This window comes from Equus asinus, chromosome 21, assembly GCF_041296235.1.
Source record: "Equus asinus isolate D_3611 breed Donkey chromosome 21, EquAss-T2T_v2, whole genome shotgun sequence".
NCBI lineage: Eukaryota > Metazoa > Chordata > Mammalia > Perissodactyla > Equidae > Equus > Equus asinus.
In genome coordinates, this window is record NC_091810.1 from 29,872,796 (window position 1) to 29,897,903 (window position 25,108).

A 25,108-nucleotide genomic window follows, 5' to 3' on the forward strand; every position below is an offset into this window, starting at 1 on the left:
TTAAATATTTTTTTGATGCAGGACTTATTAGAGCCTTTCATACCCCACTATACAGAGTGATTGCCCAGGAAGAACATGTTTTTTTCATTGTTTCCCAACATATCTGTTCAAGAAAACCAGTTTCTGAGAAGCACACTGCAGGACTTGAACTCCTCAACATATCCTTTGGACAATGTTAGATGACACAACAGACAGGACCCGCCTCACTTTTATATTCAGATTCTCTACAGTGAATACAGGTAGTATGCCTCTGTTATTCTCAGCGTGGACCCGGTGTTTGTGTCCCATACCTGAGGTCTCCTCTCCTGCCTCGGCCCATTGTTAGAACACAGTTCTCACCCTCCTTATCTCTAGGGGCGGGGCCTGTGCCTAGTCCTGGCCAACGGGCTGGCCCCTGGAAAACCCCCTCAGGTCCTCCACACTCTCTTCCCTCAACTCCCAGCCAGATGCTAGGACCCAGTAAGGCATCCTGAAGCCCTAGGAAGCGGTGGAGCCACCAGATGGAAAGAATCAGGGCCTCTGAAGGTTGCCCGACCCCCCGGCTGGACCCAGACAGGAGTGAGAAGTAAATCTGTTGTTTCCTGGGGCCTCTGAGATCCTAGATGCGATTGCTCCAGCAGTCAGCCTGGGCTGACTAACATGCTTGTTCAGGGAGAAATTCCCGCTGGGATGATACCCCCTCCTGCCAAACATGAGTGGGAGGATGAATAGACGACCTCTCCTTTTTCACTCCTGTGTCTCCGACCACGACCACGAGGCCACCACTGACAGTAACAAGTGCCTTGTGTTTCCTGGTGTCAGTAACCAGAGGCAAGGAAAGATACCTGAGAAGGCTGTAACGATGTCCCCGAGGCGGCAGAGCCTTTAATAATGACAACTGATGCTCACAGGGACACTCTCCTACCTTTCTTTTAATTTGGAACCAAAACCAGAATGAAATAAAAAAAATCTCCAGCAATCTGTGAGCTGTTGTCAAGCACAGCCCAGGTTTCCGTGGGCTGTTGTCAGTTTACCTAGAATACAGTCCCTCTTGACAGCTGTCAAGACACTGGCACTTCCCACCTGCCTGTGTTAAGATGCTGAGGGCTCTCCCCGGCCAGGTGCAGGAGCAGCAGACTGGGCAGGGACCAGGTCTCTGCTGGCTGCCTGGCACTGGGACACCGGGGGCTGCCCTGGGCTGCCTGGCGTCTGCAAGCTCTGTGCCTGCTGCAGGACTCTCCTGCAGCCTGCCTGTGTGGGATTTGGCACTGGGGATGAGCTGGGGAGCAGGAGGCAGACCAGGACACGCTGGGTTCAGCTCCATCTGTCTCAGGCTTCTGTTTGGCATCTTGACTGTGCTGCCAGGAGCCCCCTGCCTCTCTCAGCAGCTGCTCAGCAGGAGACAGGAAAATTGCTCTCCTCCAGTGGACTGGTCTAGGGAGGCACTTTCCCCAGGAGCCGTGGGCTGGAAGCAGTCCAGGGTGGCCAAGACTGAGAAACCAGACCAGGCAGGCATCTGAACCTTCACACTGAGTCTTATCTTTATTCCTTCCCTGCCCAGCATGTCTGCTCCAGGCTGAAATATTAGCCCAGATAAACTCAACATGAAAGTCATAATCCAGCAAGTCATGGCCATTCTTGTCAATTCTCCTAAAGGTTAATCAGCTTTTCTTATTATTAATGAAGGGCCTCGGAACCGTGGGCAGGCCTCTCCTGTGTTTTGGTAGATTTGGGCTAATAGGCTATTTTATTTCCATGGTAACAGCTTCCCGTGTTACCGGAAGATAATTTTCCAGACAAAAGATTTGTGGGTCTTATTATTCTGCAGGGATCTGACTGTGAAGGCTGGGAAAGTGGGTTCAAGGGCTGCCCAGGGTTGCAAGTTTGACCCACTCTGGGCCACCTGTGTGCCTCTGGCTCCTGAGTCTCAAGGCTCGTTAGGGGCTGCATCGTAGGAAATTGGTAGGGAATGAATAAAGGTATTCTTTGAAAGACAATGCCCTCAATTCATTCTCTTATCAGCCAATGGGATTTGAGTGAGAAGTGGCCTGTATTATGGTAGGGATGGCACATCGGGAGCCTCGCCCCGTGGAGTGAGCTAGGAGCCAGCCTTCTTACACTGAGGGTCTCCCAGAGAGATGCCTCGGAGCGGAGCCATCACCCCCCTCACCTCCTCACCTCCTCACTGGCGGAATTTTCTCCTCTCAAGCATGTACCACGGACTTCGCACCTACTGGATACCAGGCAAGCCGCAGGGAGACCAAAGATGAACAGAACAGGCGTGGCCCCCTCGATGGAGCTTCAAGTTACTGGTGTGTTGGAGAGTGGGTGGGTTGAAATAGAGACAGGAAACCAGGCAACGGCAATAATTCGTGATATGTTTGATAATAGAGATGTCCTGGGTGCTGGGGGCACATAGTAGGTCAGGAAAGACACACAGGGAGAGCGCTCTTTTAGAAGGACTTGAGAGCTGTGCAGGAGCGAAAGCTGCTCAGACATCAGCTAGATGACTATTATGAGCCAAGCACAGTCCCGGGTCCTGGAGATTCAAACATGAACAAAACCAGAAAGATCCCCCACTTACCCCCCAGTGGAGTAAAGAGATATTCATCAACATTGCAATTTACGATCGCAGCTGAGATCAGTGCTACCATGCAGTGCTGAGATGCAGTGCAAAAATGAGACCCAGTGAGGCGGGGAGTTGACCAAGTATATGGTTGGGCAGGCTGTGCACTGCACTAGTCTAGGGAGAGCCAGCCACAACACAGACATGGTAGATTTGAATATTTATTGTGACAGTTTTCGGGAAGAAGACATCCAAAATGTCTTAAGAAGGGGATGGCAAAATTAATTTTATGGCTTAGTGGAGCTCCTGCCAGAGAAGAAAGGAAAGTCCTGCCCAAGTAAGTGACGGTCTCTAGAATCTGCACCATGGGTAGGAGCTCAGTAGGTGAAGAGAGGGAAGGAAGGATGGCCCAGATGCAGGAGACAGTCGGCGCTTCCTGGGATAGTTGCATCCCTCAGACTGAAAAGGGGCCACGAGGCTGGAGCTAATAAACTAAGGGGCAGTGTGGTGCATGAGGAAGCTGGAAAGGGAGGCAGGAGATACATCATTCAGGGCTGGGTCAGAATTTCACCTCCCTGCTTCCCAGAGTTTCCAGGGATGCTGGGCACCTGGAGCCCTGGGCCGTTAGCTGGGAATAAGTATGTGAAGTTGATGCAGCTGTAGCAAGGGGCCATTGGCTAGTTATGGAAGCAAGGCAGACTTGGTGGCCCACAGTCAGACCAGTGTCTCTGAGAGCCTGGCCCGTGGGTCACCTGCATCAGAACCCCTCCAAATACAGCCTCCTAAGTCCCAGCCAAGACCTGCTGAGGCAGCCTCTCTGGAGCAAGGCCCAGGAGTCTGCACTTTATCCAGCAGGCCGCGTAACCTCATTGCAGCCTAGGTTTGAGAACGGCGCAGTTACACGGGTACCTGGGGCAGCTGCATTCTGATCCCTGTTGCATCCTAGCTGGTTATGAGACCTGAGGCAAGCTCAAGGCTTCCCTGGGATTTCTTGCTTTATCGATCAGATGAGTTCCATAATATCTGCCCTTTCATCATAAAGGATGGGCCCTTCATTCTTCCCCAGGGTTCCCCGAGGAACTACCATATGAAGGAGGCAAAAAAATTCATCTCCTGTGTTATATCCAGTTCCCTAGGAGTGGCTGCGCGTTGTTGTGGCTGCACAGGGTTGAGAGGGATTCTCAAGCTGTATACTGATTGACTAAGGATGTCTGTCACAAGCTTTGAAAGGGAGATGATGGTACATCATGTCTCGAGCTAGAAGCATCTTAGATGAGATGTCACACCCTGAGAGGAGCCTTCCCAGGCCACCTAAAGCAGCACAACACAACCCTCCTGTCACTGACTACCACTTCTCCGGGTAATGTCCTCCAGAACCTTCATTACAATCTGTATCTCTCCTGTTTATTTAATTGCTCACTTGTTTTTTCTCTGCTCCTTATCACCTTACTGACTATAAGCCCCATGAAGGCAAGACTGCGTCTCTTTGGTGCACCACGTCCTTCTTGCTCTTCGCAGAAAGTGCGTGCTCATCAAGCAAGTTTTGAATGCATGACTAAAGCATCGGGGCATTGCCATCCCGGGACTCCATGCCTGGCACCACACAAGCACAGAAGATATGATGCCACCTGGCAGAGACCGACATTCAGATAAAGAGATGAGACCTGTTCAGAAGAAGGCGTAAAACTTGAACCCAATGAAGGAAGCAAAGTGTTATGAGACTACACGAAAACAAAAAACTTTAAAAAAGAGAGAAATATCCCTTCCTTGAGAATGCAGTAAAGATATGAGGTGACCAATCTTAGCTTGCTCTGAATGGTTGAAAATGGTTTGTGAATTGCCGGGATGGTAAGGTCAATGTCAGTGAGGGCTCAACAGAGAGCAGGTCATATCAATGAAGATACAGACATAGATGAAATAAAGTACAAAGTTGAATACAAGTTTCAGGGCACCTATCCCAGAGAAATGAGAATTTCGGTCCACACAGTAATCGATACACAAATGTTTATAGCAGCTTTATTCGTAGTAGCCAAAGCCTGGAAACAGCCCTGATGTCCTTCAACAGGTAAATAGTTAAACAGACTGTGATACATCCATGCCGTCGCGTACCACTTAGTAATAAGAAGAAACAAACTATTGATACAGGCAACAGCTGGAGGAATCCCAGAGAATTATGCTGAGTGACAAAAGCCAATCCAAATGGTGCATAACCTTCTTGAAATGACAAAATTATAGAACGCAGAACAGGTTAGAGGTTGCCAGGGGTTAGGGAGGAGGGAGAATGAGTGAGTTGAAAGGGAGGTAGGCGGGGTTATAAAAAAGCAATTGGATGGATCCTTGTGGGGATGGAATTGTTCTTTATCTCCACTGTGGGGTGGAGGGGCAGAGGGAATGCTAACCTACACAGATGAGTTGCAAAGAACCAAATACACAGACACACATACAAAGGAGTCCGATTGCATCAACCTCAAGAACCTGGTTGTGATAGTCTACCGGAATTTTGCAAAATGTTACCATTTCAGGAAACTAGGGAAAGCGTACATGGCTGCTCTCTGTATTCCTTCTTACAATTTCATGTGAAACTAATCATCTGAAAATAAAAAGTTGAATTAGAAAAAACAAATTTCGTATCTTCCAACCTGGTTGAAAGCGGAAGATTCCCCAAAGCGCATTCCAGCACAGAGGATTCCCTTCCCCCGCCCCCACCCCCACCGCCAGTCAAGGACCTGGTTGTTCACAGGCCATTCTCCCAGAGGCTCCTGGCATCTCACATCAACTGCACAATCTGTTACAGACTGTAGCTCCAGCAAAGCTTTCTGGAAGACATCACTGAAACTCCGAGCATCCAGTATAGACCCAAAGTCAGTTTACTAGCCTCCAGAGTGGCTAAGGACGTCTGGGTATTCTACAGCAACTATGAAATCACACTTAAGGAGTCTGCTCCTGTTGCAACCTGGACTTCCACCATGATGAGAGCCAGGTCCTTGATTCTAATTGCTTGCGCACCCTGCCCGCCACCAGGCTTCCTGCTAGAGTGTAAACACCGTGAGGACAGGGAGATTGTGACACATTCCTGCTGTTACTCCTGGCTCACATTGCCTGTCACATAGATGGCCCCATAGTCGCCATTTGTGGTTTCTGCCTGTCCAGCATCCATTTGTCCTTCTTCTGACAACAGCACCTTGTTTTCCCTTTGGGGAACCACCCCTCCCCCATTGCAGACAGCCTTGCGGGGGAGTTTGAGTCAAAGTGCCCTTGTTCCTGCTCTGGCTAAGGGGAGGCAGGAGACCCGAGGCAGGATGATCAGAGTTGGTGAGTGATAAGCCCTAGATTTTCCCAAAAGATATTTTAAAAGTCAAGCTCTCTTTCCACTGTGGTTATTGTTCTGATGCGACATCAGCTGGGAGCTACTGGGGGCCTCCTCACTGCCCTCCCTTGGCAGAGTTTGTCTGCAAGGAGCCAACATAGTGGAAAGCAGAGCTGAGAAATGGAAAGACAACAACTTCTGATGCATCATTTGAGCACCCAGATCTAGCTATGCCTGAAGCTGTTATATCCTTGGACTTTTCAATCATGTGGATTACTATAATCCCTTTTTTGCTTAAGCCAATTTGATTTGGCTTTCCATTACTTGCAATCATCCAAGTACTTATTAAGTATTCCACAAATGAATGAATAAACAAATGCAACTCTGCAAATATTTCTTGAGTATCTCCTATGTGGCTGGTACTGTTTTAAGTCCGGAGAAGGAGGCAGAGGAGCAGCAGAAATGGCTGCCTCCCTTAGAAGCCAAGTATGTGGCCTGACAACCTAGAATTTGGGTCAATTCATCCAATTATAGTGGCTGCTTAGAAATATCCTTTTTCCTCCCAGCCTCACCCTTTTCTTCTCCCAGCGACAGAACTATGGCTCCCACCAGGGCTAAGGCAGGGCCTGCGGACCCACTAACACCAATGCTCATATTCACTCCCGAGGCCAAGTGACTTGGTTCTGTCTGGTTGTCAGAAGCAAACTTTGTCACAGCAGGGATTTGGGCTAGCCATTAGGGGAATATTGTGGTACCAGATGGTGTTTCTGAAGAAGGTTGTCCTATTTTTGCAGTTTTAGGATTTGACAATAAATCTGCCTGCCAGGCCTCGGATGTGATTTGGCCTCAAAATCGTCTCTGTTAATCCTTGATTCTCTGTGTATCTGTCAAGGTCCAACCAGGAAAGCAGAACCCACTCTAAGTCTGAGAACAAAGGGAATTTAATGCAAGGACCTGAGTGCGCAGATGAAGGAAGAGGCTGAGAAGCAAGCAAGAGGGACAAGTGAGGCAGCCAGGGGATTTGCAGGGGCAGGAAGACACCACCACTACGAGGCTTTGGAGACGAAGGGAGCAGGGGGTGCTACCTGGGTCCAGAGTGGAGTCATCCAGTGGAGGCTGGAGCTGTGGCAGGTCTCTGTGGTGGGAGCCTGTGCCAAGAAAGACATGGTCACTGCAAGAGTAGCCACCAGAGACAGTGAGGAGAAGAGGAAGGGAAAGGCTCTGTCTTTTCCCTTCCTCCTGCCTTCCAAACTCACAACAGCTGCCTCACGTTGGCCACACCCAACCTAGCACCTGCCAGTGGCCACACTCAGTCCAGCACATCCCATTGGTCACATTCAACCCAGCACCTCCCAGTGGCCACACCCAGCCCAACACCTCCCAGTGGCCATACCCAACCCAACACCTCCCAGTGGCCATACCCATCCCAGAACCTCCCAGTGGCCACACCCAACCCAGCGTCTTCCATTGACCACACCCAACCAAGATTCTTGTGCTGGAGAGACTCCTGTGATACAGAGCAGAGCTAAGGTGGCCAAGAATGGACCAGAGGGCCCACAGGCCCACGACTGCACACTGCTATCACCCAGAAGCTGCCACCTCTGGGTTCCTCCATGCAACACTCCCCTTCTCTCCTGGGAAGAAATGGACTTTTGAGATCCAAAGATGTCATCTCCAAGTCTCTGTCCAAAATGGGGATCAAGTTCCAAGACTCTCATACACTGCCAATGGGAGTGTAAAACGGTTCAACCACTTTAGAGAAGTATTGAGCAGTGTCTGAAAAATTAAACACGCGTCTACCCTATGACCCATAAATTCTGCTCTTCAGTGGTTCCTCAAGAGCAATGAAAGTGTTGCACAAAAAGAATTACACAAGAATGTTTACAGCATTATTTTTACAATAGCCCAAAATTGGAAAATTAAATGTCCACTGCAGGAGCACGGATGAACCGTGTTACGGTGCAGTCATGCAGAGGAGTACTACTCAGCAATTAAAATGAACGTGTGACTGCTGCACACAACGATGTCAGTGGATCACAAAAACATTGTGAGTAAGGAAGCCGGACACATACTTTCTCATTCCATTGACGCAGAATCCAAGAAGAGACAAAAGTCTAAATCACGGTGATAAAAATCAGATCATTGTTGTTGTGTGAGTGGAGGATGGAGACTGACTTGGAAGGAACGTGAGGGAACTTTCTGGTGTGATGAAAATATCCTATATGTTGTTTTGGGTAGTGATATACCTAGGTGTATACAATTATCAAAACTTAATAAACTGAAAACCTAAGATTTGTGCATCTCATTGTACATTATTTATGTGTCAAATTAGTCATAATAATAAAAAACAAAAACAAAAAATCCCTTTTCAGGGCTGGCCCAGTGGTGCAGCGCTTAAGTTCACACATTCCACTTCAGAGGTCTGGGGTTCTGCGGTTTGGATCCCGGGTGAGGACCTATGCAGCGCTTATCAAGCCATGCTGAGGCAGGCATCCCACATATAAACTAGAGGAAGATGGGCACGGATGTTAGCTCAGGGCCAGTCTTCCTCAGCAAAAAGAAGAGGATTGGTGGCAGATGTTAGCTCAGGGCTAATCTTCCTCAAAAAGAAAATAAAACCCATTTTCAAGGTAAGGGAAAAATTTCATGTCTGTACTATGTGTCGACACTATCAAGAAGCACTGCATTGCTATATCCTGGCAGATTTCTTATTCCACATTTCTGTTCTGTGGGATACAACCCAGGAGCAGGTCAATGACTCTAGGTTTCTTGAACTAATTAATACGCCAGGCAGTCCTAATGCCCCCACCATGCACGTGACTCACGGACATCAATTTGATGGGGGTTTTATGTTGAACTAAGGGCTATAAATATTTAATCACATGACTACTACTTTTAAATATATCATCTATGACTGTGCCTTCCTTTTGGAGATGGTACTCACCTGGCTTCCTCCAACTACCCAATAAGGATCCCTGGAAAAAGACACTAAGACAAGACACGTAAGAACCACTCTGCAACTGTTCCTTCCCTGGCATTCATTTCCTGTCTCCCGACCCTCACTCCCAGTTTGTATGAGGGGTCTATGTGGCCCTAGGGAAGCTTACTCTCCCCACCCAGTCTCTGATCCTGTCAGCTCTAGATTTGTAGCACACGACCTAGACTAAGCCAATCACTGCAGTCCCTCCCCCACCACCACAGAGAGTGGGTGAAGGTGGACCAGTGACCTCAACTGGTCCACTCATGTTGAGACATACTTTGCCTTACAAAGACTCTCTCTCTCCCTCAGGACAGCTGTGGTTTGGAAGCATAAGGCCTGGCACTACTCTAGGCATTTCTGCTTCCACGAGGAGATCCACGATAGGGACACAGCAGAAAGGAGAGACGAGAGAACCACAGACATGCATCACTTAACGATGGGGTTGTTCTGAGAAATACGTCGTTAGGCGATTTCACCATTGTGTGAACATCATGGAGTATAATCACACAGACCTAGATGGTATAACCTACTATGCACCTAGGCTATGTGATACTCATCTTATGGGACCACCGTCAAATATGTGGTCCGTCATTGACCAAAAGGTTGCTATATGGCACATAACTGAACAGAAAAACAGAGCCTAGCCCTGCTGACATCATGATAATATGTCTGAGGTCAGGTCTCTCTCAACTTTTTGGCTACATGAGCTAATAAACCCTCTATATTGTTTAGGCCAGTTTAGGTTGGGTTTTATATTATTTGCAGCCAATGACATCCTCACTATTGGGTGATAACTAGAACACTAGGCTCTTCCAGGCAGCAGCCCAGAGTCTGTGAAGAACGGTAGGACTAGGAACCAGAAGACCTGAGTTCGGGTGCTGGCTGGGTCATGATTGAGCTGTATGGCCCCGGGCAAGTCACTTAATCTGGCAGAATCTTAGTCTAGTCCTCTGCCTAATGAGGCGATTAGAAAGCAGGGTCTCTACGTTCTTTTGCATTCACAGCAGTGAAAACAATGACAATAGTAATAAGAACTAATAACTTATGAAGTTCTTGCCACGTGCCTGGTGATGTGCTGATGACTTTAGATCTATTATTTCATTTGAATCTTGTATTGCTCGGGGTTTAATTGGGAAGGCAGAACCGTTGTGGACATTCTAGGGATATATTTAAGAAAACCTCACAATTTGCAGGAGAAGCTGAGAACTAAAGGTTCGAAAGGGGTTAGCTAGAGGATCAGAGTCAAGTCAGCAAGCAGGCCACCAACGAGTCCTCCTGAAGCATTGGCGTGGCGGAGAATAGGAGCTGGCAAGGGGACATACCTGCTGCCGTGATGGCGCAGCAAAGGAGAAGCTGGGAGGAAGTCTACAGAGGGCTGTGGTCTCAGGGTCTGGAGGGAGGCCTGGGGTCATTGTTTGTGAGCAGAGCTGGCAGTCAGGAAGAAGAACCGGAAGCAGGGTGGGAGAAAGTGAAGACTAGCTGGAACCACGGGTACCTCGTCATCTGTCCCTTACTGCATCAAGCATAATGACCAGAGATCCATGGCTGCTGCTTCACTTCTGCCTTCCCAACTTCATGGAATTGTTATTATTATTATTATTTTGCCAATTGCAAACTAAACATACACAGGGAAGGGGATTCTGGGAAATGTAGTTCCAGCTTAGCCAAGTCAACAGAGCGAACCAGCAAACCCTCTGAAGAAAGTGCGATAAACATTCCCCTCAAAGTTTAGAGAAGCTGCGTAACCTACTCAAAGTTATCCACTTGGCAAGTACCAGAACCAAGACTGAGACCCAGGACTCCTTACTTCTACTTAACCCTTTTTCTATTGTACTTGATCACTTGTTCCCCAAATTTAGCTTTGTAACTTTTAGGTATAAAATTGTGGTTGATTTTATTCGCTGCTCTTTTCTCTTGTCATTTTCCTCCTCGTTGATCAATGCCATCAGTGATACTCATTCTTGCTCCTTCCACTTCATTGTCATTAGCTCCTTGGTTCCTGGGCCTCATGGTCCCATGGCCACAAGATGGCTGCTGCAGTGCCAGGCAACACATGGGATATGACAGCAACGAGCTAAAGCAGAGACAGGGGTCTTCTTCTCTTGACATTCTTTTTTATTGGTTAGGAGCCACGTTCCCAGCAGCCCCCATCCCTAGGACTGGGTCATGTACTTATGCTCTAGGTGCAAAGGAGGCTGGGAAAACAAGTAACCAGTTCCCAGCCTCCAACTTGGGACATAACTTTGACAGCAAGAGTAAACATGGAGGGAATACTATCAGACAGGCATCCAACCGTAGCTACCATACCCTCACCAGTTCCTTCTTTTTTAACCTTAACCTTCAGTCAGCAAGGCTAAATGGTTCTGTCCATGTTTGATTTCCACGGTGAGTAGAAAGATCCCTTTCCTACTTGACAATCCCTAAAATTGTCCACATTAGCATCACTATGGAAAGGCCCTGAAAACAAAGCTCCCACAGCACAATGCCCTCCAAGAAAGGAGTACTAACACCCCACCGAACATAGAGATCCGTGTTTCTCAACCATTTTTTATCATCCCTTCCAAATAGCCTTTTTAGACACTTTTCCTGATCAGCCTCCCATGAATTTTAAAACCACAAACGTATATCTGTTTGTGTGCCCCATGTATATCTGTGATTTATACCTAGAAGCAAGAAGATTTTTTCCATACCTAAGAATCCATTTTCTCCTCCTTGGCTGCGACACGATCCCCGTTGAGTAGGCATCATCCAGATGCCATCTTGAGCTCTTTCAGACAGGCATTCATGTTTTCCAAAGACAGGGATATTAGTATTTGTGTCACAATATCCAGCCCCGAGGAGGGGATGAACAGTTGTCTCCATTTCTGACTTTCCATCTCTATTTTCACCGAGACCTTGCTTCATTCACTTTAGTTTACAAGCCTTCACTTGGTGATAAAATACAATTAAAAGTTCGAGAAAGGGACCAGGGCAAGAGGAAGGAGACCTAAGCAGACTGCAGGAGAAAGTGTGTTTGTTAGTTGGGACTCTGTCTGCAAGTAATGGAAAGAGTTACTTTGGGGGCGGGGGGGGGGGGTTTCACTGATGCAATACTATATTGGTCTGCTAGGGCTGCCGTAGCAGAGTACCACAGACTGGGTGGTTTAAACAATGGAAATTTACCTTCTCAAAGTCCTGGAGGCTGGAAGGCTGAGATCAAGGTGTGGGCAGAGCTGGTTTCTTCTGAGTCTCTCTGAAATGCGAATGGCTGCCTTCTTGCTATATCATGGCCTTTTCTCTGTGCACGTGTGTCCCTGGGGTCTCGTCCTCTTCCTATAAAGACACCAGTCATACTGGATTAGGGCCCACCCTAATTACCTCTTTCCACCTTAATTTCCTCTTTAAAGATCCTCTCTCTAAATATAGTCACATTCTGAGGTACTAGGGGTTGGGACTTCAACATATGAATTTTGGGAGCACATAATTCAGCCCATAATAGATCCTGGATATCCGATGGACTCCATCAAGACATTGAACAAACAGGCCATTAAAAAGCAGATATCAGAGCTGCTCCAACTGGCATTTGAGGTTTTTCCTTCTAGAACAGGACCCTTAAACCGTAATGCTTCAAAGCACTAGGAGCTACGATAAATCCGGGCAGTGGTAATAAATGGTGTGACAGGGACTGTGGGCAACTGGCGAGCAGATGCCCCATCTAAAGAGGGTGCTACTCTGCTCCCGCTGACCGCATGCCTTCTAGGAACAGAGGCCCAGTGGGGCCAGATCATCCAGTTTTCTAAGAGAAACCAAAAATCTGGGTTTTTTGTGAAGTTTCCAATTTAAAAAAAAAGCTGTACAAGGCCAAATAAAACGTCTGCCAGCTGGATCTGACCTATTTGTGGCTTCTTCTTTAGAGCTTTGCTGGAATGTGACTCAGCTGCCTTCTGTATGGCTCGAGTCTGAGGGGACAGGTTCTGATTGGCAAAGCTGGAGCCAGACATCCCTGGGAAGGATAACCCAGCAAAACGATGGCTGCTGGACAGGCAGAGTGACAGAGAGGGTGCTTCCTAAAGAGGAGAATCTGGGCAGAAACTGCAAAATCCCCACAGGGGAGGAATCAAGGTAAAGCTGTTTGTGGCTTTTCAGTGTCAATGGGAGTTGTATCATCAGCGGTGAGCGACTTTCCACAGCTTCTGGAAGAGAAAGATGGAGATGACACAGGGCTTAAACTGAAACACAAGGAATTTAAATCAGACATTTGCAAAAGCTTCCAAAGGGACTTGTAAAGCTTTGAGAATCTACCGTGGGGGATCAGGTCCTATCAGATTGAGTCAAAACAGATCTGTCATGGCTGGTCTCCAGGAAGACCTTGTCAACCATCCATCTTTCTCTCCACTCCCTCTCCCCAGCTCCCGAATCTCATTCACTGCCATCACCCAGAACAGCGTGGACCACTTCTCATCTCACCAGCTTGCAGATCAAAGTTTGATCTGGGCACTGGGGGCCCATCTCACCCTCTACTGGCTTCCCCGTTCAACCACCAAAAGCTCCAGCAAACACTTTGATGTTGCTGATTCTGTGTTTAGATGATGTCTTCATTTGGTTAAAAAAAAAAAAGTCTCACTGTGATGGGCTGATGCCAGTGGAAAACTAGTGTTGTCAACTGTTATTAAGGAAGACGATGTGTGGAGGGTGATGATAAATCCGTGCACAATTAGTAATAAGAAACAGGTTGGAGCTCCTATTCATCTACTTTAGCATGCCTTCCGCATCTATTAACTCGTGGCTATTTGAACGCTACATGTGCAAACAGAGCCAGAGAGATCAGTGGGGGGCACAGCTGTTTGGGGGAAACAAGTCAAATCACTTCCACTGAACTCTTTTGCTATTTACATCCATTCTAAAGATATCCTAAGATCAATGAAGGTTATTTCTTTCTTAGTCAATCAAACCGAGCTCAGGCTCCAGAACATTCGTTCTGATGGTAGTTCTGTCCAAAATCCAGAGGGCAGCAGCTGCAGAAAGGGAAATTATAGTGTCAGAAACTTCCCAGCTGCTAAACTCGGTGTGGATCTGTTTCCTATGACTTTGCTATCTTTTATTACTTTTATAATTAATTTGTGTAATGATTTACAATCAACACAGTTGATAGGGTGTCTTCCAACATTTCATTCATTAAAGTAAGTTTATGGGGTGCCTGTTATATGCCAGGTTCCGTTGTGGTAGCAAGAGAGAGAAAGGCAGAAAAGCAAGTAGAGAAATAAATGAGCAAGTAATGGACAGCCATGGATGGACATCAGAGGTGGGACCTAAATGATGAGAAGGAGTTATGTTCAGGAAGATCTGGGGAACGTACATTCTAAACCAGTGGTTCTCAGCCGGGGGAGACTCTGCCCCTCAGGGGGACATTGGACAATGTCTGAAGATGTTTTTGGTTGTCACAATTGGGGACAGGGAGGGGATACTGGCATCTAGTGGGTAGAGGCCAGGGATGCTGCTAAACATCCTACAATGCACTGCACAGCCCCCACAACAAATATCCAGTCCCAAATGTCAATGCTGCCAGGTCAAGAAACTCTGGTCCAGACAAAGACAATAGCTTCAAACAGAGGGAACTGCAAGAAAAAATGCAGGAAATAAAGAGAAAACTGAGTGCCCAAGTATATTAATCAGCGCTTACTGCAGTCATGCTACAGCACACCACAACACTCAGTGGCTTACCACAGCCAGCACTTGTTTTTGTTGCCCGCAGCTCTGGGGTCTTCTGGGATGGCTCTGCTTCAGATCCCCACGTAGCCAGGCTTTGCTCCAGATGTGGGTTGGGTTCAAATCTGCTACACATCTTCCTTTACCCTCCTTGGACACACAGCTACCTGGCACGTTTTCTCTGGCAGATCACAGAAGCATAGAGGCTGAGACAAATGGCACACACTTATTTCAGGGCTCTGCCCGCATCATAACCACCGACATGCCACTGGCCAAAGCAAATCTCATGTCCAAGGCCAGGGACGAGTGAGGCCACTCTACCATGTAAACCCAGGGCAGTGCTTTATGGAGAGTTAAGAATAGAGTGTGATGATCCACTCTATTTCACTGGGTGTGGCAGAGAGGGGCATGAGCCGGGAGAAACAGTCTGGGACAAGATCAAGGAGGTGTGGGCTGTGGATTTTATCCTAAGTGCACTGGGAAGCCATCGGATGAGTTTATTTTAAGGAGTTACACATAATCAAATTACATTGAACAATTACAAACGGCTGCTTTGTGAGGAGTGGATTGTGAAAAGCAAGAAGAAGGCAGGGAAACAGGATGCCATTGCAGTAGACCAGGGAAAATACAATAGAATCTTGGACTAGAGTGGGAGTGATGGAGAGACACCGAAATGCACGCACTCAGGATATATTTCAGGAATGGAATCATCCGGGCATATTCATAGATTTGGGATTCGAGAAAAGGAAAAAAATCAGGGATGACTCTCAGAGTTTTGTCTTGAGCCAGTGCGCTAGATGGGAGGGGGTACCAGTGATGGAGATGGACAGCCAGGGAATGAATAGTTTTGGGGAAAAATCAATCTTTATCTCATTTAATTTAATTGTCTCCACAATCCTATCTAGCGGCACTTTTATTATCTCCTTTTCCCAGAAGAGAAAAGAGGGACTCTGAAAAGTAACTCAGCCCAGACCATAACGCTGGTCCGTGGCAGAGCCAGGGTTTGGCTATAGTTAGTCTGTCCCCAGGCTACATAATACAACATGGTGGTTTTACTCCTTCCTGCCCCTGTAGGGAGCTACACGGTTTGAGGCTGCTGGAAAGCTTGCCTGCTTCTGAATATACTTTTTTCCAGACTGTATGATCTACAATTAGTCATCTGTGTGTTTAGGCAGTGGGAAGCAGGCACTAGATTGAAAGCAGAGACGGCTGGACTCATGTCCCAGCTCACCTGCTGTCAAGCTTGTGTACAGAGAACGCCTCTTGTTTGAGGAAGGAAGAAGACCAAAGGCCTTTCTGGGTTCAGAGTGATCTGATACTGCTTCCTCCACGACCACGTCAATTCCCTCTTCCTTCCCTCACCTTGTTCTAGCCACAGGGACTCCTCTCGGGCCCTAGGACAAGCTGAATTCTTTCTCACCCAGGACCTTTGTGCCTACTGCTCTCTTCGTCAGGTTCTTCATTCACTGCTACTCAGCATTCACTTTGTTTCCTCCATAGCACTTAACACTGTAAGTTTTTCAAAATGTTTCCTTTTCCCCTTCCCCAGCCAAAAGCATGAGGGGATTTTTCTCTAATCTTCACTGAGTCCCTGGTGGGAGCTCCTGGAGGTGAAACTCACAAAAGTGTGGGGACCCATCAGAATCTCTAACCCTCAAGCTAGTACACACCGAATCTCCAGGAATTGCTCATTACAGTACACAGTGCTCCTACCTGCATTGGCTCCAGTCCAGGGCACTGTGCACTCAGTAAGCTGTGATTCTCTCTATCCACTGCCTGCCTCTCCAGTTTGGGGGTTGGGAGAAAGGAGTTTGCCCTGTGATCTCAATCCTCCAATGGATCCTAGAGGAATTGCTTACTTTCATTTTGTTTAGCCTTTTTCTTGTTGTGAGGATGAAAATGACAACTTCCAAACTCTTTACGTGTTAGACTAGAAACCAACAAAGTCTTTTATTGTTAATTTTCATCTGCCTCCCCCACTTGTCAGAGACCTTCTCCATTTTACTCACTCTGTTTCCTCAAGATCCTGGAGCACAAAAGATGCTCAAGATTCTGGGCTGCTGGATGAATGTGAGAACCTAGGTCATCACTTCATGTCAAGTTTTTTTAGCTAAGAGTCAAACTGCACAATCTCTCAAAGATCCTTTTTGTACATAAAGACCGTGATAAGGAAGCATGGGGAATTTCCCTGCAAAATGTGATCTGAAGGATAATTCATCAAGCCACGAAGACTATTAATATAAATGAAATGGTTCAATTTGCTAGCCAATCACTTTTTGGAGTTCTATGTATGCAGAAGGACCTCAACGACCAAATGAGGGGTCCCACAGCTCATAGGGACTGAAAAGGACAGAAGAGACTGGAAGTTCTTTTTTTTTGTTAATTGAGGTATAATTGACATAGTACATTAGCTTCAGGTGTACAACATAATGATTTGATATTTGTATACATTGCAATATGATCAGCACAATAAATGGTAACATTTGTCACCATACATAGTTACAAAATTTTTTTTCTTGTGACGATAACTTTTAAGATCTTAGCAACTTTCAAGCATACAGTTACATCCCCATGTACAGTTACAACCCTGTGACTTATTTATCTTGTAACTGAAAGTTTATTCCTTTTGAGCCCTGCACTCATTTCTCCCACTCCCCAGCGGCACCTCTAGCAAGCACCAATCTGTCCTCTGTAGCTATGAGCTTGGCATTTTTTTTTTTTTTTAAGATTCCACATATAAATGAGATCATACGGTATCTGTCTGGAAGCTCTTTTCAGTATTTCCGAGAACTACTTGGAAATGTTATGTTTCCCTGTTATTAAGAACATGAACTCAATAATGCCATTTATTAATTTTTAAAACGTGAGCATGAATTAATTACTACTGAATGCATGCTGTTTTGTTTGGATGACATGATATTTCGAAACATAAAACACAGGGTTGTTAAGAGGAAGAAAATTATCCAGCTTCTTGATGTTTTAAAAAGTGGGGGTGGGGGCCAGTTTGGGAAACTCAGAAGGTCATATTTCAGGTTCCTTCAGCTTTAATTTCCCATGACCCTCCCCAGTAAGTTAGAACTTATGTCATGTTCCTCTGAACTGGTGAGTTGACCTGCTCATGATGCCTTAAGCAGTGACCTGGTAACAGCATCTTGCTTATTCATAAAGAATTCATCCTTTCTTCTCCCCAGAGTGTGCGGATTGAACGGAATTCACTCCAGCCATCTAGGCTCCCTGGTGAGCAGATGGCCAGAACTGGCCAGTGGGTATACTTCCTCCCAGGGTTGGAAACGTGGCCAACTCTGAACAATGAGAGTCAGTCTCAGGATTTTAAATGGAAGTGTTTGGAAGAATGGTCTCTCTCCATTGGATCAGGCGCCGGCAGGGCACAAACCTAGAGCTCTTTGCAGCCGTCTTGCCACCAGAGAACCAGGTGTCTTAGACTGGGCTCCCCAAGAGGAAAACTTTGAGACAAAGATTTGTATGCACGAGATTTGTTTCAGAGATGACCCCAGGAGGCATGGATAGGAGAATAGGAAAATGAGACGGGGTAGGGAAGGAAACCAAAGAAGAGTGCGTTGGTGAATGGGTTGCCCCTGTGGGCAACCGAGACAAAGTCCGGTTGGAGAAAAAGAACTGGAGAAAAGTATAGAAAATGCCCAGAGTTGTTCCATTTCAAGACAATTCGTTTTTGAATCCACTAACTCTGTCCTTCATGGCTGAGGGCTACTCCCAGCGCTGTTGATTCCTGGGACTTTTGCTGCCACTTGCAGCCTGAATCTGCTCCTGTGGCAGAGAAAGGCCCCAGGCTGAGAATCACAGGACCTGTGACTGGGCGCCCGTGGTGTGCACACGGGAACGCTAAGTGCAGAAGTCTGTGTCACTTGTCACCCCAGAACCCTAACCAGCACAGAAAATACGTAGCAAAACCATCCCCACACAAACCAGTGTCCTCTCCTCTCAGTCCCGGATTCTGTCTCTAGCAGTGGCAACACTGGAGACTGTGTCATCGAGCCGCTTCCCTCTAAGATGCTGACTTTAACAGATTAGAAATGTTCCCGGCACATCCCACGCTTCCGCTAATAAATGATTCCGTATCTATCATGAATGAATTTTTCAAGTCTTCCATTACTGGGCTGTGTACCTACTCACAAAGTACATTTCCAGGCGATTTTGTCTGAATTACATGGTTAATTGCCTCATATTTCCAGCTCATGTTACAGGCCCTCTGAGTTAGAGTGAGAGAGAGAAGTACCACGTATCACTTCCTACCCAGGGACGAATCCACGGTCAGGGCGAGGCACGTATAAATGGTGAATGCTAATTTGCTTCTAGCTTCCAAGTAGAACTAAGTTAAAAAGACCCAAAGGGTTGAGGGGTAGAAATGTCAGCTAGTTATTCAGAGAGATGTTTTAACTACCAAATTTTATACTAATTTATTCATTCATTTGTTCATCAAAACGAGCACACGGGCAAGGCTCTGGCTAAGAATGGTGGACGGTAGATTCACAGAAGTGCCCTCACATTCTGTTCTAAGTGAGGTTGTAACAGGTGCACCCATTACACAAATTAGTAAAAAGAATAAGAGCCAAATAATAAAGTTACAGTACAAAGCAAGGTAAGATAAATACCTTCCAGAAGTTTAGGCAATGAATCCTATAGTTTATAGGAGGGTAAGTTCAGTCATTTAGGGGGAGCCATGATCAGAGTTGCTTCCAAAGGCCGGATCTGGAGGGACCTTAAAGGAGGGGTGGGCATTCACTGAGTGAAGCAGAGGGTGACATCATTCCAGGATTATGAAATTTCCTGGCAAACGGAAGTTGGGGCAATGTGCATTGGCGGCTTGACTTGTGAGCAGAGTCCTCCAGCATAAATGGCCTGTTGACTCTGCTCCTTGTATAAATCCCCAGCTGTCTCTGTATTTGGAGTGGAGCTGAGGCCGATCTCTCTCCCCTATTGCAATAGTCTTGATATCTATCACAATAGTCCTGAATAAAGATTTGTCCTTCTCTGCACTGGTTGCAGGAGATTCCCCACCCTCTGCTCAGGGAAGCCTAAGGTTGTGTCAGTCAAGGAGGTTGCAGCAGGATGCAGAGGGCACACTCAAAGTGGCGGTTGAAGGAGACTTTAATAAAGGGACCACTGGCAAAGTTGTGGGTGGTGCAGCACAGGCCATTGGCAAGGGGCAGGCCATGGGTTGAACTGGTAACAGAAGGGCTGTCACCACCACTAGGCCTAAACACATGAGGCAGATTCCAGAACCTGGAGGCAGAAGGGCCACCTTACATGGGAACTACTGTGATGCACACCTCCCAGATCTCATTCAGTGAAGGACTAGCCACTCAGCTGCTGGCAGTGCTGTTTTGCCAAGGTCATGCCCCTTCCTGGTGCAGCCCACATCCAATGACTGACAGACATGGGAGCACAGAGACCTGGCCATCTTGGCCCATTGCTGGGTGATTTGGAAGGGCCAGCAGGTCTCCCAGTGGGCTTGGCTCAGGATGTCATTGGGCTGCACATTTTGGTTGCAAGTAACACAGACTCAAATATAACTGGTTTAAGCAAAAAAGATGAACTTACATGATAGAAAATTCCAGGGGGATCTCTTCAGGAATGTTGGACCCAGAGTCTCAACATATTGTATATCTCAACATCGTGAGCTCTCAAGAACTCTTGGTTCTACCTCCCTCTGTACAAAATCAGGGTTTTGCTACCATGGCAAAGTGGAGAACAGTTGTTGCACCAGAAGCCAACAGGTTACTGAGTCTAGGAAACCCCCCTACTTTGAGGTAGCTTCTCTTCACATCATGGTACCCAGCAACTGTAGACTTGCATCCTCCCAACCTCACGTCCAGCAGAAAATAGAGCCTCTGTCTTTGCTATTGTTCTGAGAAAGGCCAGGTAATGGGCCACATTGGGTGACTTAGTCATTTTACCAATTATGAACCAATTGTGGACAAGGGAATGCAATGCTCCAATTACCAGCCTGATTGGCATGTCCACCCTACAGACAAAGGTGGCGTTAGTGTCGGCATGGATTGAAACTGCAGGAGGGCTGGTTTCCCCGGGGAAATACAGATTCTGTCACCAAAACTTGAGAAATTGGATGTTAGACAGAGAAAAACAACAAACGCCTTCCGTAAAGATGGAAGAGCCAGACGTTTAAATCTGGAGCATTCTTCATGAAACCCCATGATAAACCATACTTAAATGCATAGGTAAAGTAACTGGGTGGTTGAGTCCATCATGTCTCTCTCTTCAACGTGTCTTGTCACCGTGGAATCACAGCCTCTCTTATCCCAGTAACCCTGTTCATCCTGAGTTCTAGAAATAATGTCAGCAGATGCACAGTTGTCAAGCTTTGGGGAGGTAAAGAATCCCCCCCCACACACACACGTCGTGCTATTCTTGAAAGAATGATTGTGAGGACTAAGAACGAATCATTTTGGCAATGGAGGATGGATTCGTATAATACAGGATAAGAGCGCCTCCCCCCCTAAATGGACCTGATGGAGATGGAATGTTCTGTGCTCTGTCTCACACACGAAGAGAGCTCTCACTGAACACAAGAGCCGTGTGACTGACGTGTGAAAAAGGCGATCACCTGTGGCACCTTCTATAGACTTTATTCGAGAAGAACAAGTGGAGAGAGAATGTGGGAGGAAGCCACGGTACATTGAAAAGACCAAAACGGATACCTGCTCTCTCTTTATAGCTGGCCTTGCTCACTTCTATTGATGAGTAACTGGGTAAGTGGTGATGGGAGTTTACTAGTCTCGGGAACTGTGGTTGCCAGTCCAACACCCATTCCCAACCTTGCATGTTAGTAACACCCTGATTTTATATAGATATGAGGCAGCCATGGCTTCAGGGGGGGCCAGGTCCTCTCCAGGGCTGTGATAGAGTCATGGAGTGGCATAGACTAGTAGTGGTCCCCCAATATCTATCACCATCCCCTCCGCCATCCTTCTCTATAGTAATAGAAATCCCAGTTTTTAGCTGGGCCCGTGGCTGTGCAGAGTAAAGACATTTCTCAGCCTCTGTTATAGGCAAGTAAGCCCATGTGACTGAGTTTTGCCCAGTGGAAATAAGCAGATGTGATGTGTATAATTTCTGAAAGTGTCCTTTATGGAAAGGGATTCTATCTTTCTTCTCTTTTTCCCTTCCTCTATGCTGGAATGAGTACTAGAGGACTGGAGCTGGAGCAGCCATCTTATGCTGTGAAGCAACTTGGAGTGGAACCACTCACAGAAGAGCATAAGATTAGAAAGAACCTGGGTTCCTGAAGCTAAAAGTGCCAGAGAGCCCTGGGCAGCATAGCCAGACTTCCACACGTAAGCACCAGCTTCTGTCTTGTTGAGCCACTGTTGTGTGAGGTTTTCCATTTCTTTCAAGCAAGGGTAATTCTTACTTCTATACACGTGAATCCCGTGCTCCTCAGAAAAGATTGGTTCAGCACTGAGCATATGAAGTCGTTTTGAACAAGGGGGTATAAGGGGACATCTGATGGGACTCCAGGAATATTTTTCTCACTTTTAAAGAGTGAGACAAACCGAGCTCTTTTTCTTTTCTGTCTTGTTTTCTGTCTGCAGATGATGCTGAAACTGTGAAAATGATGTTGGGATGCTGACTGGACTCAGACCAAAGCTGAGCTGAGGCTGGCGGAGCAGCTACCAGGTAAGGACCTGCATCCTTGGTGACGTCATCGAGCCACGTGATGAAACATGCCTCCCCCTGCACCCAGGAGCCATCTCCTGTCCAGACTTCCTGTTACAGGAGATTAGATCGTTTTTGGGGGGACGGGGGTGAGGAAGATTGGCCCTTAGCCAACAGCCGTGCAGACCTTCCTCCATTTCTTGCATGTGGGATGCTGCTGCAGCATGGCTCCATGAACAGTGTACAGGTCTGCACACAGGATATGAACCCACAAACCCCAGACTGTGAAGCAGAGCATGAACCCAACCACTACACCACTGGGCCAGCCCCAATATAGGTTTTCTTTACCAAAAAAGAAAGACTTTCCCTTGTATTTTCTCTTCTCATAGTAGAACATGCTAACAGCTACCCAAGTCCATTTCCTCCTTTGTAAATCTAGTCCATTGAGTGAGGGTATAAATAACAACAACAACAACAGTACAGTAATAGTAAAGGCTGACATCCATTGAGCATTTAGTGAGCGTGTCCTGTGCTCAGTACTGGGCACGTGCTTCCTCTCCTTCTCCTCCACATCACGTCCTTGTACCCTTTCATTTGCCAGATGGGAAAATTGGGAGCTGGAAAGGGAAGGAGCATGCCCAAGTTCTCTTAGCTACTCAGTGGTAGGGTTGGGATTCAGAGGCGGGGAGGCAGGGCGGTGCAGGGGCGAAGCATGGGCTCAGGGTTCAGCAGACCTCAGTGGCTGCGCATCCCTGGGTCTCTGGGCTTTAGGTGTGGAAGGAGAGGGTCAGACTCCCTGCTCTTTAAGGCCCCTTTCAGGTCTGGTATTGGCCTGTAAGGGGCGCTCAGGTCTCCTCCCTGCCCTGCCCACTTGTCCCTCAAATCTTTTGGCAACTTTTTATTTTGAAATAATTACAGGTTTAAAGAAAACTTATAGGAAGAATATCAAAGAAAATTCCCCTATACCCCGCACCCAGATTCCCCGCTGATGAACATTTTACCACATTGGCTTGAGGGCTGGATCAGGGAGGGATGAGAGAAACAGAGAGAGAAAGAGACATAAGGAGGGAGGGAGAGAGGAAGGGAGGGGGAGGAGGAGGCAAAAGACGAAGAAGAGAGAGAAGGTCTTTATCCCTAAATATGTTTGTGTTTATTTCCTAAGAACAGGTCTCCATATACAATGATAATACAGTTACCAAAATCAGAAAAGTATCGTTGAGACGAACACCACCATCCGGTCCAGGCCCCCTTTCAATTGTCGCTGCTCGCCTCAGTGTCGTCCTCTATAAATACCCTTTCCTCTTGGGTCTAGGATCAAAGCCAGGGCCACTCAGTGCTTTTGGTTGGCTCTTCAGTCTCTTTCCGTTGGGAACAGTTCCTCAGTCTTTCCTTAATTCACAACCTTGACCTTTTTCAGGAGAGCTGGCCAGTTAACGTTATAGAATGTCCCTCAGTTAAGCTTTGTCTGATGTTTTCGCATGATTAGATTCCAGTTACATGTTTTTGGCAAGAATGTCACAGAAAGGAAGTGTTTTTCTCAGTGTATCTTATCAGAAGGCACACAATGTCAGTTTGTCCCATAACTGGTGACATTAAGTTTCTTAACTTTGATTAACAGGGAGTCTGCCAGGTTTCTCTACCCTGAAGTGACTGACGGAGTTCCTCTCTATAATTAACACGTATTTTGTGGGAAGAGCCTTCAAGGCCACTGGGAAGAGCTGTTCCTCAGCACACTTTCACGTTTCTTCCAGCGCCCACAGATGGTTCTGGAAATGACTGGACATCAGTTACTTTGATGTTTGCCACATGCTGACTTCCTTGACTCTAGAATGTAGAGAGAAGTTACTCCAAGCACAAGGAGTGGCCTCTTCTGGGTGGCCACATTCCCCAGAGAGGGGTTCCTCCGCCTGGCTAGGGGGTCTAGAACACCTGGCTGTGACCCCATTGTTCCAGGGGCCCAGGCCACCTTCTCTTCTCTGGGCATCCTCAGAAGTGTGCTCCTATGCCCGCCGTCCGAAGGAGAACTGACATCAGCCTCCTCTCACACAGAGTGATGAGTTCTCTGCTGTGGGTTTGGCATCGAGGGAAAGCAGAGCAGACCTCCAGGCTGCCCGAATTAGGGTTCTTTACTACCAACATCACACGGTGCTCTTAACCACATTCCCACCGTCACTCCCAGCACAGACCTTTCACGCCTCTGACTCTAATGCTGTTCAGCGCTCGTCCCGGTCTCACTTCCCCCTTTCCTCCCAGTGGTGGGACAGTGTGGGATATAAGCTGATGCCTTTGCTCTGCAGTATTTCCTAAGACTGCCAACCTCCCGCCACTTTGGACAGCTGGGCCACCTGCTTTTATGACCTCAGGGAAAGGTTATGCAGAGGACAAGGCAGGTAATTCTGAGGGGTTTGTGTTTCATACATTTTTTTTTAAATTTAGAATGATATAAAGTGAAAGAGAGAGGTTACCTTGTTCCTCGTACCCCCTGCCCCTTATGAAGTTCCTGCAGCCTGGGCTGCAGGTCGAGAAAGTGCGAGAAGCAGAGAGGAGGAGGAGATGGCTTAGCAGCTGCGCATCCCTGACCTCCTAGAGAGCCACATCCTATTCAGGGCACGGCAGGGCCCCACATTGGTTTGGAGCATCTCAAAACAGAGGCTTGTACTTCATTCTGGGGAGAATCCAGGGATATGGCAAGGGCCCAAAGAGTGTTGTAGGCTTGACTAATTCAGGGAAGGGGCACAGCTGGAGCATAAAGAGCTGGCAGTCATGAGGAAGGACATATGGCGGCCGGCAGGACCCTCCAACAGAGACCAGGCAGAATGCGGCGTGTCCACGGACACCAGGGCGGAGTTGGAGAGAGACCAACATCACATTCGCACATAGACCTCACCAGAGGAGACTTAGAAGCGATTCTGCACCAAAGAGGGGCAGGGCTCTG